This window comes from Miniopterus schreibersii, assembly GCF_964146895.1.
Source record: "Miniopterus schreibersii genome assembly, chromosome: 3".
NCBI classification, from domain to species: domain Eukaryota; kingdom Metazoa; phylum Chordata; class Mammalia; order Chiroptera; family Miniopteridae; genus Miniopterus; species Miniopterus schreibersii.
The window spans coordinates 92,016,390-92,034,707 of NC_138103.1; the positions used below are offsets into that span (position 1 = coordinate 92,016,390).

At 38.5% G+C, this 18,318-nt stretch overlaps 1 pseudogene across 1 annotated transcript; it reads left to right on the top strand.

Annotated features, from left to right (window-relative positions):
* The first annotated feature begins 1,454 nt into the window (after positions 1-1,454).
* LOC308554815 (small ribosomal subunit protein eS25 pseudogene) lies at positions 1,455-1,874 on the top strand (annotated as a pseudogene). Its single transcript has one exon. The product of its transcript is annotated as a small ribosomal subunit protein eS25 pseudogene (transcript).
* Positions 1,875-18,318: the final 16,444 nt, after the last annotated feature.

The window sequence follows — 18,318 nt, forward strand, 5'->3', positions numbered from 1 at the left end:
TGGTACAAGTTGTAATAAAATTCATCACAATCTTCTTATTCTTTTGCACCAAACATGCTCTTTAATTCCTGGGTTTTCTTAAGAAGAAATAATTTGAAACGCCCATCTAAAAACTGTAAAAACAGAAATGCTTCTTGTTGCTGAAACATTGTAAAAAGCTTCCTAATATAATCTGACCTTGTATATGAAAGTAAACTAGAAACATGTAAAGCAAAAAATTACTTCAATGAGAGTACTCCAGACACCTATTGTGTTAACAGGTTCTTTTCTCGCATGAGTGGTGACAAATCCTCTCACCTTGAGGATTTGTCAAATAATTATAACTTGAATCCCTACTGACAGATTATAGCCAAACAATAGAAATAGAAAAGGAAAGTATTACCTAAGAGAGAAGCACTGTCACCTGATCCTTGAATTTCAAAACATCACTTTTCTTTTGTTCATTAAATGTTCTCAAGAAAATTGCTTTTTTTTAGCTATAGCAAAAAATGTTTAAATCTCTCCTTAATGTGTGTATTTACAAATGCTAACTCTGAAGAACACTAAAATAGGAAATAGCCGTGTATTTACACAATCTGTGGGCTGAGAACCCCATCAAGAAAATTGCTCTTAATGTAAAGGCAAAGGTTCTGCAAATGAAAATGAAATGGACATATTCCCGGAAGTATGTTCAATATGGAGATTCCTCCAAAGCCTTCCAAATTTCCCATTTTTATAAATACCTGGCCTTACTATATTATTAATTGCATTAACTACATATGTTTATAATACAGTTATCACTAATGATAAATAGAAGTTTTATTATTGAAAAATTAACAGTTTATCTCATTTAGGGTTGCAACTGATATTGCCTTGAATATTTAAAAGTGTCTTGCAAAAATAATTTCATATAATTCTGGACTGCTGGTATATGCATTTAAATAGTATTCAGTGCAGTTTTATAGAGAAATACTGTTCTCAGTCAGGCAAAAAAAAAGAAAAAAGCTTTGAATGTCACATTTACATGTTTCCTTAAAAATCTATATCGGCAAACAAAGCATGAAAACCAATATTTACATTGAAAAGTCTGTCTGCTCCACAAATATTTTCACAAAAATTTATGGGTTATATTAAGAAGTGGAAAAATTTGTATCACAATTTAGTTGAAAAGTTCACATAAAAATGGTTTCTTGTGCATGAACCAAACGCTTTCCCTGTGCATCCCAACTTCATCCATGTTCTTCCAAAGCCAGGTTCTAATGGCCTAACTGGTCTTCTTAATGCTCTACACTAGAAACTTGTCTGTTGACTATTGTCTTTGTAGAACCTGCTCATCCAGAATCACTCAAACAGTGAAATAGCCTCAGAATTGTCTCATCTCATGCTTTCTACGGGAGACACACTTTAATATCATCATATTTTATTTAAAAATTTGTTCTAGGCAGCAGGGATGGCCCTGCTCTCCGAGTCTCGCCATGACACTCAAGGACTACAAGAAGAAAGATGCTGGAAAGCAGGCCAAGAAAGACAAAGAGCCAGTGAACAAATCTGGGGCAAGGCCCAAAAGAAGTAGTCCAGAGGCAAAGTTCTGGACAACCTCAATAACCTGATCTTGGGTGACAAAGCAGCAGATGACAGACTCTGGAAGGAACTTCCCAACTCTAAGCTTGTAACCCCAGCTGTTGTTTCTGAGAGACTGGAGATCTGCAGTTCCTTGGCCAGGGAAGACCTGCAGGAGCTCCTCAGTAAAGGACTTATTAAGCTAGTTCCAAAGCACAGAGCTCGAGTAATTTACACCAGAAACACCAAAGGTGGGGATGCCCCAGCTGTTGGAGAAGATGCATGAACAACAGGTCCTGCCAGCTGTATGTTTTGAAAAATAAAACTTGATTAAGTAAAAAAAAATCAGTTCTCTTTGTATTTGCCTTAGATGACTTTGCTTTTATGATTTCTGTGTTGCCATTTTAAAACCTATACCATAAAAATCACCTCACTTAGGGAACTTCCAAGTTTTTTCTGGCTCCTACATGTTTCTCTGTATAAATTTTATCTATTAGCTCTTTATTAAAACTGAATTCACCATTTTAAGCAATGCACTTCACATTTTCAAATAACCTGACATAGTAACATTAGAAAATGATGCAATATTTAAAAGGAAATTTGGATTGAAACAGATTCCGTTTGGTCCAGTTATGTAGCCTCCCGAGACACAATTTCCTGTGTCTCACACTCCTGCAGAGGAGATAGTTCTGCCTCAGAGAATTACTGTGAGGATTAAATTACATAGTGCAGGCAAAGTGCTTAGCAGAGTGCTTTCATGTAAAAAAAAAAAAAAAAAAAAAAAGCTAAAATAAACTAACTATTCTTATCACTTACTATAAATAGCAATACCTTAAAAATCTTATGTAAGAGAAATAGCTCCAAAACCACCTTTAGCTTTCTATTTATTTCAGATCTAAAAATATCAACTGAACAATGAGGCTCAACTGTAGACACCTTTAAACTCAAAGCATAAAAATATTATTTTTTCTAACAAGTTGCAACACACTACATTTATTTTGAATGCTCCTTAATGAGTTTTTATTTTAGATGACTTGAAAAAAAATCTTTAAAATATTTCAGTTTGTCTAGGCTGCTGGGGTGGTGGAGGGTTGGAGCAAAAAAACAAACGAGAGAGAGAGAACTCAGGGGCATGGACAAGAGTGTGGTGCTTGTGGGCGAAGGGAGAGGTAGAGGGGTGGAGGTGGGAGAGGGCACAGAGGGAATACATGGCGATGCTCTTGTGAGGTCCTAAAGTTAATGCTTTTTGTTGGTGGTGGTGGTGGTGGTGGGTGGGTGGGTGGGTGTAGGTGTGTAGCTAAACTGATCCAGTGTTTCAGGGACAGAGTTTACATTAAAATTTCCAGAGAACTGCTGAGTGGCCTTTTCAACCCCTGTCCCGTCAGATGGGCGCTTGGTGGGCTGAATGACTCCTCCACAGTTCACAGCTCACTGCTCTTTCCTTCTGAGGATGAGAGATAAGCCCTCACCTGCTCGAGAGGAAATTCCATGCAGTTCTTTCTTTTGTATTCCAAACTGCTTCCCTGGCATGTTACGTGCAGTTCCCTGGTCAAATAATACGTCTAATTGAACACACGAACATACTTCTATTCTTGAGCACTATCGAGCTGCTTAATAAGGAGAGTTAATTGTGAAGTTTGGGGATTTTCCTTATAATGCCCATTTACAATTACGATAAAGTAAACACTGTGTGACTTTTTTCTATAGTAAAGATATTTTTTTCCGTTCTTTCTCCCTTCCTGTATTCTTTCCTACCTCCCTTCCTTGTTTCCTGACTGTTTTCTTTTTTTTTCTTTTCTTCCCTCTTTCTTCCCCTTTTGCTCATATTTTATTTTATTTTTGTATTAATTATGCTACTGTTTCTTAGAAAATTATTACAAATTAAGATATTTTAACTATTATTTTTCTCCTGTAATAGGTGGCCAAATATCACATTCTATGTCAGTGACTGTCTGCTTGTTTTGAAAACAATTTACTAAAATGTCACAGAAATACATATAAACTATCAGCTGCTAAGTTACAGAAGGACAAAATAATCTTATTTATTTAGTAAAATCCAATTTATTTTTCTAAGTTCTTATATTTTATTTATAACTCACTACTTCTGCAACGCTACGTCGCTTTCTCAGGAAGCCCACACCCATTTGAGATGTAATTAAAACTCACTTGGTGTCATAAAGTGAAACTGCTCAGCCCAACCTTCTTGCCCCTTTCTGACAGCTTAAGTGACGCGTGTATATTCTGGGTTTTTTCCAGAGCCTTCTTAAATAAACTGCAGCAGTTGTTTCCTTGTGAAAATTTACAATCTGGAGATGTTTTGCCTTGCTTTTACCTTCTCTCAAGAGAAAGTAGACAGCAACTCAAGAAACTGTGAGCTGAGACTCCCTAATTGTGCCCGTATATACCCAGGCTAATCATAAATTCTAAGGAACTGGAGAGATGATGCCTACTTTGCAAATCATTGTGTTTATCTTTCCCAATATGCCATCACTTGTTTCTATTAACAAGATAACTTTTCTCCAAATGGGAAGGGTCTCTGGGTCTATGAAGGATATAAAGGTGCACAGTGTCATTAGGACAATAGTTACATCTGAAATAGCAAATATTTTTTCCACATGTGTGAAACATGCAAACTCTTATTTTGCCCTCTGTAAAACCAGAACAATTTCTGCTCATTCCAATCATCCCTCTAAGTTTTTAATTATATTTTCTTGCTTTTGGGGTAGAGGAATTATGCAGATAAATACCCCGTGTAACAAAATGTTAATTTTGTTGTAGCTATAAGCTAGATAATTTTGGTCATGAGAAGAGCAAGTAAAGTAGATTTGGCAGAAATTAGAGTAGTCCCGACTCAGCAGTGACCGTACACAAAACCGAACTTCTGTTGTAATCAAATCAGACAAACGAGATTTGGGTATAATTAGATCAGCATAATTAAATTCTCCGTCTCTTAGGGAACATCAAGATGCACATATGTAGGATTCATTATTTTTTTCCCAGTTGTAGTAATGAAACTCTATACCCAAGAAAAATTCAGATGGGTCTGCCACTTGACAAGAGGGGTTCTTATCCATTGACAGTTCTCAAAACTAACTTCCCAAAATACTAATTGTAGTGTTTACAAAGACACAGTTGCAAGATTTCCTAAGTTTTATTCTATTCTATGGTTTACTCACAGTTTTAAAGAATAAAGTTCTTTATACAAGGAGGAAAAATTAACAATCAGGAATTAAGGAAAGTACGAGTGCATTCTCTTTTGTCATCAGCTGGATTGGTCAATCCAAACCAAAAAAAAGCAGGGTTTCGATAACTCACTGGACGCATCTTATCTAAAGGGCACCAAAGGAGAAGGTAGGGGAAGGCAGGGAGAATGCTTGTCTTGGGGCCTTTGGGGAAGGCCTACCAGAAACTCACATTTGCTTCTGACTCTGAAGGCTGTTATCTGGGGCTTGTACTTGCATGAGGAGGGTAATGTCAGTAAGGCCCATATAGGCTGCTTAGCCAAACAAAATGTATGGCAAGGCAGCAATACCATGGAGGAACTTAGCTAAATTTTCAACAGTCATTCATTTTTAAAGTGATTATTCATATACCTGGATGGATATCTAACATGGTAAAGATGTGGAGAAAAGGGAACCCTTGTGCATGTTGGCAGGAGTGTAAAATGGTGTAGTCACTCTGGAAAACAGTATGGAAATTCCTCAAAAAACTAAAAATAGGCCTACCATATGACCCAAGAATTCCACAAAAACACTAATTCAAAAAGATGTATGTACCCTTATGTCCACTGCAGCATTATTAACAACAGCCAATATATGGAAGTAACCCAAGTTCCCATCAATAGATGAATAGATAAAGAAGGTGTGGTATATATGTCTGTATGTGTGTGTGTGTGTGTATATGTGTGTGTGTATGGAATAGACAATGGAATATTATGGAATGTTGCCCAGCAATAGAAAGAACGAAATCTTGCCATTTGTGACATGGATGGACTATGTTAAGGTCCATCCTTATGGGTATTATGTTAAGTGACATAATTTAGACAAAGATAAACACCATATGGTTGCATTTGTATGTAAAATTTAATAAAACAATAAAAATGAACAAACAAAACAAAATAAAAATAGATTCATAGAAACAGAGCCCAGAAAGGGGGGGCATGTGAATAGGTGAAAAAGATGAAGGAAATATATAGTCAATAATATGGTGATAAATTTGTGTGGTGAGTGATGATTACTAGAATTAGTAGGGTGATCACATTGCAGGGTATGGAGCTGCTGCATCACTATATTGTGCACCTGAAAGTATTATAAAAAATATAACATTGTATACCAACTATACTTAAACAAGAGAGAGAGATACCTATCTGTAAATCATATTGTACCAAATAATAAGGGAGTTCTTGATCCCAGGTAGACCTTTTCTATACTTGTCTTAGAGTTGATAGTAAAACTATGAGGAGAGAAATAGCTATTTTGAGTTGCTGCCTTAGGTATTTCAGTGTGACAAACCTGCTCACCAAATCTGGAAATTTAGATAAGGACCTGAAGTCAGGATTCCTGACACAAGTTCCCACTTTGCTTTACCCAGGAAACTTTTTAAAATAATCACTTACAGCTGAGCCTCAGAAAAGTTAGTGGTCTCTGTCCCAACCTCCTTATGAGCAATAGATACTTACTACCCTGCTCTCCGTCTCCTGCTTGCTCATGACCTGGGACTAAGGACTGCCTTTATCATGGCTCATTTTGACCCTCCCACACTGTTTCTGGGATCTGCAAATAATAAATCTTGTGATTTAATTTCCTCTGTTCAAGCATATTGAAACTGTGCCTTCAATTAAAATGAACAAGGGGTTTTCATTTCCCCAAAGTGGGGGCTTGGATGCTGAGAGAGCTACCTGTTGATTTTGTGGGGTAAAGGCAGCTTGTGTCGCCTCAGTCAGCGGGTCATAATCTGAACATCCTTAATTTAACATACCAGCTACAGGTCTTCAGCACAACAGCTGAGGGGAAGTATCTCAGTGCCCATATTCTAAGTCTCCACACCAAAAGGAAAGAAAATGTCTGATATTATCATCAACTCTCTAAGTCAAACACAGTGTCTACCACATCAGATGCTGTTGAACCTGCAGGAACAAAGAACACTGCCCACTCGTATACTGTTACTAAAAGAAAGTGATACTAGGTAAATTTGCTGATGCTTTGTATGATCTTCCTGTTAAGCAACTAAGAGGCTTAGGTATACATTAATTTTCTAGTTTTTGTAGAGAAAGCATCAGAGAGATGATGCCCCAAATCACAAAGCATAGCTAAGAACTGGCTGAGTCAGGGCTAAAACAGAAACTTGCAGGATCCAAGTGCATCAATCTTTCCACTAAATCCTTCCACCTAGGAGAATAAAATAGTCGTGCAGGATTGTGTGGCTTCACTTCTCATTAGGACAAGAAACTTTCTTACGAATGTTCTTGTTTAGGGGTTACTTGTACTGTAGACTGTTAAGTGCTGGATCAGCCCACCCACCACCCCCATCAAAATCCAATCATTAATAGAAACTTTGGACCCCAAAATATCCAGAACTTCACTGTCTTTCATAGAGGTCATAGAAATATTCTATTTCTCGCAAATTGTTATTCAACACTGGAAGAGTTAAACAACATCATCATCAGGCTCTATATCTTTAAATGTCATTTATAGAAAATAACATTGCTTAATTTTCTCTTTGAAAATTATATATGGTCTCTGAATTTTGGCAAATTTGAAATAGTTCAGTTGTTAAAATCTCACTAACACAATTATTTTTCATGGCGTTTGTTTGGCTCTTTCCCATTTGCAAGTGTGAAGCGAATTGCTATAAAACGCCTGTGGCATTGCTCTGAGGTTAAAATTGTAATGAAAAATTGGAAGATAAAAAAATCAGTCCAAATTTTTCTAGGCTTAGATAATTAGATGAAAAAATAGAGTGAAAATGAAAACCATTCCACCGTTAGCAATAATATGAACATTGTTTTACAACTTACTGATTCTAGGATTTTGAGGCAAACAGTGGATGTCAGTGTGGTGGCTCTTAGTGAGCAAGTGAAAGTAGGAAATGAGATAAGATGCAAAGTAGGCAAGAACCAAACTATTGATACCATTGTAATTAGCTTGTTATTAATAATAGGAAAGAAGCAAAGGGAAAACCAGACATTATAGGCATGTCATTTAGGCAGCTTCACCAGGAAACTGCAACTTTGCACTCCCCAGAGAATCACCAACCTAATCCCTGCAAAACACTGGAGGAAGGTATCCAACAAAGAGAAGATAGATGCATGCCCAGTAAAATTTTGGTGACACAGGGAAGGCACTTGTCTATCAGTCAAACCTAGGGACAGAGATAGTTGGCTAGAATGGGCATGGCCACTACAAGCATGAAAAAATTTGTGAATACATAACCTCCTAAACAAAGGAGTTCTCTTTCTCCGCTCTATCTAGTAGTGTTCTTGGCTCGCACTTGGCTTCCTTGTATTCGCCCATGTTTCCTCCATAGCCAGGTGGACCTCCAGACCCCACATACAATGGACTAATGGACTGCAACAGGGAAACACAAAGTAAGCTAGCCTGATGCTGGACTGTGCAAAAATGGAACGAAAACACTGGACACTGGATCTAATTTTAGCTCTAGTACAATCCTAGCTACACTCCTATGACTGGACTAAGGAAAATGGGACTTTGCAAACCCAGGGATGTAATGCCTTAAAGCTTTCTACGATACCTCATCCTCCCTTGCAAGTCTCAGAAAATTCTTTTTCTCAGGATATGGCAAGAAATCCACTCCCACTAGCAACCAGGGGAGATAAGGCCCTCTCTCTTCTGCTAACACTATGACTCCTTCTGGGTTCTGATGAGGAGCTTACATTTTACTCTAGGATTAAGAAGGCCAGTCAGAAAAAAGTTACACATAGTAGATTGAGACTATCTGATTGCATATTGAAAGGAAAGTGTCCTTTGGAAAGGTCTTTATTGACATAGGAATTGTTTCAGTGAGTGGCCTGGGAAGAGTGAAATGTGCACTGGAATGGGTTGCTCTGTGACTGTTTGGTGGGGAGACAGCAGGTGTGGAAACTCCTCAGATGCTGACTTATGAAGAAGCTCAAAAAGTGACTAGTCCTATGAATGATATGAATCAAGGAAAAAGAAAAACTCTGCTTGTGTGCAAGTGTGTATGTGTGTATTTATGTATGTGTGCAAGTGTTAAAATGGGGGATGCTAAAGCATGTTTTGGGGAATTATCTGGTATAAAGTATTGATCATAAAATGCAATGTAGTCTATAAGAATGTGAGAAGACCTGAGACAGGAAGCACAAAGAACAGCAGCAAAAATAGGTACAGGTAGAAGTGAATACCTTTTCAGATGTATTTATTCAGATACATTTTGTAATTTTTCACCGGATATTTGATAATACCCATATTGCATCATAGTTGAAATATAAACTTTAGAGTCAGACAATCCAAATTTCATAATAAATTCAGGCAGCGGGTACCACACCTGTTGCAAATTGCTCTATAAGGAATTCATTCTTTTTTTCTCTTCTCCTCTTCCTGTACTGTTCTCAATCACAGCTCTATTTTTTAACTGCCCCAGATCCTTTCTTCTGGCTTTAATAAGGCCTATGACCAGAGAAGTCCTCAGCCTCTCAACGTATTCAGGACTGTTTTTTTATCATTTCATTTGTTTAAGAATGGATTAGAGGATATCACTTAAATTAATTACTGTTATAAAAACAACAGATTCTCATGGATTAATATACTACATATCTAATGTTTAGTAGATGCCTCTTAAAACTGAGGTCTTACTAAAAATTATATAGATCTAAAGGCAAGGGTTTCCAAATATACTGAAATTAGGAGGTTTAATTAAGAAAAATTTTTATCTTCCCTGAGATGGCAAAATGATGATGTATTTCTAAACTTAATTTATATGTAGATTCAACACTTCAATACACTCTGGGAAGTCAGTATTTGTAGAGTGACATTATTACCATGGGTAGAGGTCCTTGTCCCCACCTGTTGCTTGTGGGAGTGAAATTCTTGTGATATGCCAACAAAAAGAATTTTCTGAGACTCATACAAGGAGGATAATGTATTGTAGAAAGCTTTATCTCCATGGAATTATACCCCTGACTATCCAAGGTCCCATTTTTCTTTGTCCCACCAAGGAAGAAGTCCCATTTTGCCTTTAACAGGGCTAAGATCAGAGCCAGTGTCTAGAGTTTCCATTCCATGTTAGGGCATAGTCCAATACAGCATCAGGTTAGCTTAGTTTCTGTTTCCCACTGCAGTTCATCAGTTCATTGCATGTGGGGTCTACATGGCCCCATGGCTATGTGCCTATGGAGGGAACACGGGGGCAGAAGCAAAGCCAAAGGAACCAGAGAGCTGAGAGAGCCAAGAGCCAAGAGAGCAGAACTCCTTTGTTTGGGACATTATATATCTCCGAATTTTTGTAGGCTTGCATTGGCTCCACTTCTTCTAGCCAATTATTTCTGTTCCCAGGTTTGATTGGCAAGTACCTTCCCTAGGTCACCCCAACTTCATTAGGCATACATCCATCCTTCCCTTTGCCCAGGCCCTTCTCCCAATAATCTGCAAGGGATGGGCCTGTGGTTCCCTGGGGAGTGTGAAACTGCAGATTCTTGGTGAAGCTGCCCAGATGATATACCTATCATGTCTGGCTTTCCCCCTTACTCCTTTCTTCTTATTAATAACTAGCTAATTACAACAGTATCAATACAATAAGTGCACTTTGTTAAAGATATATAAAAATTAGAACAGTAATAAATCTATTGAAAATCATTTATAAAGTTTTTTAAAAAAATATGATCAGATACTTTTAATTTTGTAATTACATTGTATAGGATTGATGGGAATGTATGAGAATATTTTGAAAACACATGATTTTTTTGTTTGTAGTTAATAAATTTAAATGTTCAGGCAGCTATTTACTATTCCTTTAACAGAAATGCATATATATATTTTATATACATATATATATATCTTTCATAATTATATACACACACATATGCATATACATATGAGGGATATTTGTGTTGTATGTGTGTATATAAACACATACATACATATATACATGTATATATACACACATAAAGCACAGATATATACATACATATATACATGTGTAGAATGCAAAATGTTTATATAATATTTAAAAAATACATAGGTCACTGCATTTTATGTTAAAATTTAGTATGTGCTTATATCAATCTGTCAAGGAATTTTATTACAGTGTATACTTTGTAAAAACTTAATGGCAGAGAATACAATCATTTAATTTGTTGAACATCTAAAAAAGATAACATCTTTTTCAATGAAAGTAGAAGAGATATTAAGGAAACACAGCAATTTCCTGAAGCAAGTATTGGAAATTAAGACCCTTGGGATGGAAAAACGGTGTCAATTACTTGTTGATCCTATCAGTCTTTAGCTTTGGGCATTACTAGGGAACTTTTCTCTATTACTATCAATATTTTATTGCAACTGTCCTTAAATTTTGTTTCTATTTATAATCACATGCCTAGATGTGCTATCGACATTATGCAATAAAGACTAGGAAATCAATAATACCCCAATGTAAAACACAAAGTTCAAGTCTCAGATAAAAGTTCTTAGTTATACCTTATATATCTTGTGAATTATGAAGAAAACAGAATGGTAAGTTCTCTTTCTCCTCAGTTTCCTCCCAACTACAGAGCAAAATCTAAGAATATTTTTTAATTGTTTTAGAAGCACTGAGACAGATCAGTAAGGCAGGACCAGTAGAATAAAGAAACAGACAGACAGCTGAACAAATTGACAATTTGCAGTCAAATACAGAAGGTCACCTCCCTAGAGATAACATCCAGGCCTCAGCTATATTTCAGCTCCAGGCCCAGAAAAGCAGCAAAACCAGGTGGATGAAGCCAGGACCTGCTGAAATGACTAATGACCCCCTGCCCTGGCGCTGACCAATCAGTAGAGACCATGACCCTGAAAGAGCACACCTGGAAAACTGATGAATATTCTGCTGAAACCCTCCCCTGAGATCTCAAAACTAATTATGCCCATTGTTTTTGACTGTGTGAAGAAAAAGACATTTCTGTTGGAAATGTAGATTCCTACCATAGTTTTAGTCAGCAACTAAACAGTCATCAAATTACAGAGAAAGATTATAGGTCAAGTAATTGTATATTTAAGAAACTGTAAGTGAAATTATTGCATATCCAACGAAAAATGTATAGAAAGGTGACAATCGGAACACTTTATATCATATAGATCTCAATGAGAATGAATAAGAACTCTAAAGCATCAGATAAAAGATGCCCACAGAATACTTATTTTTTAAGCAAATTTTGGATCCTATCAATAGTGTAGCAGTGTCATGGGACTGCTATAACAAATGGTCCCCAGCTTGGTGGCTTAAACAACAGATATGTATTCTACACAATATTGGAGGCCGGAAATACAAAGTGTTAGTATCATTGGGGCACAATCAAGGTGGTATCAGCAGTACACACTTCCTCCAGAGGCTCCATTCCTTGCCGTTGGAGCTTCTGGTGGCTATTGGCATTCCTCAGCTTTAGACTACATCACTACGATCAGAAACCAGCAGCTTCAAATCTCTCTCTGCCCATCTTCCAGTTGCTTCCTTCCCTCCAGGAGTCAAATCTCTCTCTCCCTTTCTTACAAAGATGCATGTGAGTGCCTTTAGGCCAAGGCCTGCCTGGATAATCCAGGCACATCTCCCCATTGAAGATCCTTAGTTAACATTTGCAAAGTCCTTTTCCAAGAAAGGCAACATTTACAAGTTCCAGAGATTAGGGCCTGGTATCTCTGGAGGCTGTTTTTGTTTTCTTTTTGCTTGTTTGTTTTTGTTTGTAGCGTATCACAAGTAATATGAGAACTTTAGAGGTAAAACACATATAAATGCTTACGAAATTTGGAAAGACATACCAAAAACTGTCAAGGTATGTATCATTAGAGAGAGCATATGCTAATACTGAGACATCTGTGTCCATGAATTCTATTAGCAATATTAAAACCGTATCTTGGAGAGACAACAAGATGGCGGCGCAGGTCACAGCTGCACCCGCCGCCTCCCACAGCCACATCACAATCACAACTAAAATACAGAACCACCGTCACCCAGAACCTCCTGAAATCCAGCTGCACAGAAGCCCCACAACCAGGGAGCTGAAGCACCGAGACCGGGAGGAGGGGTGGAGACGCGGCCGCGGGCCCACACCCAGTGCCGCGGGGTAAACCCAGGAGGACATCTCCATGGCGGAGGTTTCCCAGAGGAGGGAGGGGTCCCAGCCCCGCATCAGGCCCCAGCCCAGGGCTACAGGGCCAGGAAGAGACGTCCCCACAACTTCAGGCTGTGAAACCAGCGGGGACTGTCCCTGAGGGTCGCGGAGGCTGCGGGAGCCCCAGCAGCTCCTCTAAAGGGCCCGGCACGGACTCACTCGGACGCTCCCTCTGAGCCCAGCGCCGGGCAGCAGCCTGAAAGGACCCGGGACACTCGGGGAGGAACTAACCTGCCTGAGATCCGGGTGAGAGGCGGAGGGCGGCTTCCTCCAGGCAGAAGGGCTGGCGGAGGCCATGGCTCCTTTGGCGAGTCCTCCTCGAACACAGTCATTGCTGTATTTGAATCGCCTGCACCTGACTCACACCTCTGGCCCCGCCCCGTGATTCCCAGAGGCCCCGCCCCTCCCCACCTGCAGCTCATCCAGGCCATTTCCAGGGGCTTTTCTGTGCAAGTGGCCTCTGGAGCCTCATGCTTAGGACTTTTCTAAAATCTCTCAAACAAGCAGCAGCTGCCCCATTCGGCTTGATAAGCGGCCCAGGCCTGGCACTAGCGGCAGCTGCATTGGCTCATAGCTTGGCCTCTCCTGGGCACCTCCAAGCCCAGCACAAGTAGCAGCCAACTACGGTTTGCTGTGTAGCTCATGCTGGGTGGCCCTGGGCAAGGCACTGGCACAGGCTGACTTTGCACCTCCAGGGAGGCCCCAGAGACAGTGCAACTGGTGGTCAGACTCGACCACGCTGGATTACAACCCGACACTCAAGGAGCACACCTGGTGAACACCAAAGCTCCACTGAAGTAAATCCTGCTCCATAGGGGTGTCTCCAGCACAGCAGCTCTCTGGCCGTAGTTGCAGCTGGTCCTCACAGCTGACTGGCCTGGGGGTCAATTCCTCCCAGTGACGCCAACAGCAACCAAGGCTCAACTACAACAGGTCAGAGCACACAGCCCACACAGGGCAGCACCTAGAAGGCCCAGCTCAGATGACTGGGGAGGCTGAGCCTCTGGACCCTATAGGACACCTACTACACAAAGCCACTCTACAAATTCCAGGAGACATAGCAGCTCTACCTAATACATAGAAACAAACACCTGGGAGCAGCCAAAATGTGGAGGCAAAGAAACATGTCACAAAGGAAAGAACAGGAGAAATCTCTAGAAGAGGAACTAAATGAAATAGATCCAAGCCAGCTAACTGATACAGAGTTCAGAATTTTGTTTATAAGGATGTTTAAGCAGACTATTAGGGAAATAACTGAGAAAATCGATGACATAATAAAGTACCAATTTGAAATGAAGGCTACACGAACTGAAATGAAGAATAATTTACAGGGAATCAACAGTAGAGCAGAGGACACTGAGAATGAAATCAGCAATTTGGAACATGAGGAAACAAAAAGCACCCAACCAGAAGAACAAAACCAAAAAAGAATCCAGAAATATGAAGATAGTATAAGGAGCCTCTGGGACAACTTCAAGAGGCCCAACATTTGTAATATTGGGGTGCCAGAAGGGGAAGAAAGATCAAGAAATTGAAAACCAATTGAAAAAATAATGACAGAAAACTTCCCCTACCTGGGGAAAGAAATAGACTTACAAGTCCAGGAAGCACAGAGGATCCCAAACAAGAGGAACCCAAAGAGGCTCACAGCAAGACACATCATAATTAAAATGCCAAAGGTTAAAGACAAACAGAGAATCTTAAAAGTAGCAAGAGAAAAATCAATTAGTTACCTACAAGGGAGCACCCATATGACTATCAGCTGATTTCTCAACAGAAACCTTGCAGGCCACAAAGGAGTGGCAAGAAATATTCAAAGTGATGAAAAACATGGAACTACAACCAAGATTGCTCTACCCAGCAAAGCTATCATTTAGAACTGAAGGTCAGATAAAGAGCTTCTCAGACAAGGAAAAGCTAAAGGAGTTCATCACCACCAGACAAGCACTACAGGAAAAGTTGAAGGGTCCTCTTTAAGAAGAAGCTAATGAACAAAAGAATCTGATGAACTAAATAGATCCAGAGACATTGACACATGCAACAGACGATCATATTTCAGAGGAAAGAGGGAACGGGGGTGGAGGGTGGGAAGAGATTAACCAAAGAAGTTATATGCATAACCCATGGACACAGTCAATAACAGGTTGAAGGCCTGGGAGGGGGTGGGAGCGAAGTGGAGGGGGTCAATTGGGGGCTGGAAATGGGACACCTGTAATACTCTCAGCAATAAAGATAAATTAAAAAATAAAATAAATAAAATAAATAAATAAAACTGTATCTTGACTAGGACGCTATTGTGTATATGATACACATTTTTCTACTTACAATAGGCATAGACAAAAGTTTCTTTTGAATGAAAATATGCATATGATAATTTAGACTGATTAAGCTAAGATAATTTTATAAACTCAAATACTAATTATTGTTTTATATTCAAATAACAATATGAAATAAGCCACTGTTAAAAATATCTTTTCTATTGTATTATCTTAATATAATATTTTTAATAGGCTTTTTTTAATTTTATTTTTTAAAATATGTTTTTATTGATTTCAGAGAAAGGGAGGGAGAGGGAGAGAGATAGAAACATCCATGAGAAACACTGATCATATATATCAGCTGCCTCCTGCAGCCCCCCCACTGGAGATGGAGCCCGAAACCTGGGCATGTGCCCTGACCGGGAATCAAACCTGTGACCTCCTGGTAAATGAGCCGATGCTCAACTAACTACACCACACTGGCCAGGCAATAGGCTTTCATTTTTATGAGTTTATTAAAAAATATTCCCAGTAATTTTAAAGATAGAAAAGCTTACACTTACAAAAAAATGTTTTATTCTACTAAAATATACATTTTCAGAGTGGCAGGTTTCTGTCAGTAAAGTAGTTTTAAATTCAATTTGTATGATTTACTAAAGTCTCTGGAGAAATTAAAAACAGTAAAACACTAAAAGTAGAGTATTGTGGATTTCTTTTTTAATAGAGATTAAATATTTTCTAAGAAAAGAAATTCTCTCAAATAAAATGATTTAGATTGTTGCTTTGAAAAAGATTGTCTTGTTAGAGTGATATTAATGGAAAATTTTCAACCTTTGTTTTTTCCTTTCTCATGTATAAAAATAAAAGGAGAAGTTAAATACATATTATAGCCATTTCAAACATTTGCTTTGGTTAATGGGGGAGAAACACAAGGTCTCTGACAGAAGTTGCTCTTGAAGGGCTTACAGATTTGGGGGGTAAGGGAGATAGCATAACTTTTATGGGACAACACGTCAGTCTAAGCCTAATGCTAATAAAGTAAAATAAACAGTAATAAATGAAGGGCAAATTCAGAGGGAATGACCATTTTGTATGGAATGGTCTTTGATTCATGGGGTTGGATGGAAATTCAAAGCTCTGGGTTTGAATTCCTACTGAATGTAGAATTTTTGGTACCTGTTCTGTCTCCGGTTCTCTCTATCTCCCTTTTTTCTCTTTCTTTAAGTATTTTACTTTAATTTCTAAAGTGAACATTGAACATATGACTCCTAAGTTTATTTATAAGAGAATAAAACCCTAATGTAATTTTTAAAAGATAAATAATTATGCTGTTCTCTAGATGATGCTGTACTCTGTTCCTGTCTTTAGTTTTCCTATAAAGCTAATGGTTCCAAAAATATCATATTCAACTGACTTTATTTCAATAAATTTGAACCATGCTGCATGTTGGGAAGAAAAACTGTGACTTCTTTCCCTGCCCTAAGAGAGATTTATAAGTCCCTTTGAAAGATGAGCTGAGTTGACAAAACTCATGCTTATCAAAGCAAAAAAAAATCTTTCAAGACACAACCAGAAAGTACTTAACTTGGTGGGAGGTACAAGAGAAGTCCACCAAAAGAAAGTAATGCCCACGCTCAACTTCAAAGGCTAAGTAGGATTGATTCACTTAAAAAGGGTAAAAAAGTTTTGAAGCAGAGGTAGTTGCAAGATAAAAGGCCCTGAGAAATAACCGAAAAGGGTATTGGGGCGTTGTGAGCAGACTGTTTGCATTCCCGTGAGGTGCAAATGGGGCGTAGGAAAGACCATGAAGAGCAACGTGGCTGAAGAGATACACAAGGACTACGTCATGGACAGCTGCTTGTTTTAGGGTCACAGATCTGGGAATTTAATGGAAAAATTTAGGAAAACTTTAAGAAGAGACATAATCAACTCTGCATTCTTCAAGATATTCCCAGTTGCAATGTGGACAATGGATTGGAATTGTGTTTCTCAATGGGTGCCCAGCTGCACCCTAGGGGACGTTTGGCAATGTCTGGAGACATTTTTGTCTGTCAAGACTGGTGGAAGTGGAGGTGTTAATGGCATCTCATGAGTAGAGGCAGGGATGCTACCAAACACCCTACAATGAGTAGGACAGACACCCACCACTACAAGGTCCAAAGGTCAATAGTGCAGAGGTGGAGAAACCAGGGGTTAAAGGTAGGGAGTCAGCAGCTTCTGATAAAGCCGGTTAGGAAGCTATCACAGTAATTAAGATAAATTGAGAGGCATAGAAAGATGGTTGAAGCAAGTGAGTGTGAAGGAAAGGAGATTGATTTTAAATATATCAGCAAAACTGGATGACTGACTGAACTTCAGTATAGACAGCTGAAAAGAAAGTTGGAATAAAAGCCAAATATGAATAAAAATGGTAAAAAAAAAAAAAGATCTGCTATAAAAATGACTTATGCATAGCAGAGGTGTAAAAAATTTAATTTTACTTACATGTTTTCTATTCTAAAATGTACATACTGAGAGTTACTTGCCTTATCTCTGCACCACAGTTAAAAAAAAAAAAAAATTAAAGACCAAAGAAGAGATCTTTGAATTGATTTCATTTTTCCCCATACAACATTTTGCTATCTGTGTGTGAGTCCTCTCAGGAAAAACCCTACTTAATATCTCATTTGAATTTCATAATGACTTATTTACTTATTTGTTTTTTTAATAGGAATGCTTGGTAAGAGGTGAAAGGATCCCTTTTGTCATATAAGCAGATTTTTTAAGCGCCTTTGAAATAACAGATTATTTTACTTCCTAGGAAATGTTTTCTCTTCATATACTGCAGATATTGGAGTCAAAGTGTCTAGATATAAATTCTTGTTCTACCATTTTTCTAGAAACTTTTATCTAGGGAAAGTTACTTAATCCCTCTTGCTACAGTTTCTTCAACTGAAAAATAGGTATAAACTCAGGGAAAAATAGATAAAGATAGCAAGGTAAGAGAGCATTTCTGGTTCCCGCCTGACACATAGTGTATTATCTGGTGCTATGCATATGGGGAGAGAGAGAGATGGGGGGGGGGGTAGGTTACATATGAGACCTGTTTGTCTATATGGATGTCATCTTTACAAATTGATGGATCTATAGCTATTGTAACTTAGAGTTTGGTACATACACTTATTCAGCTAGTTGGTTAAATGG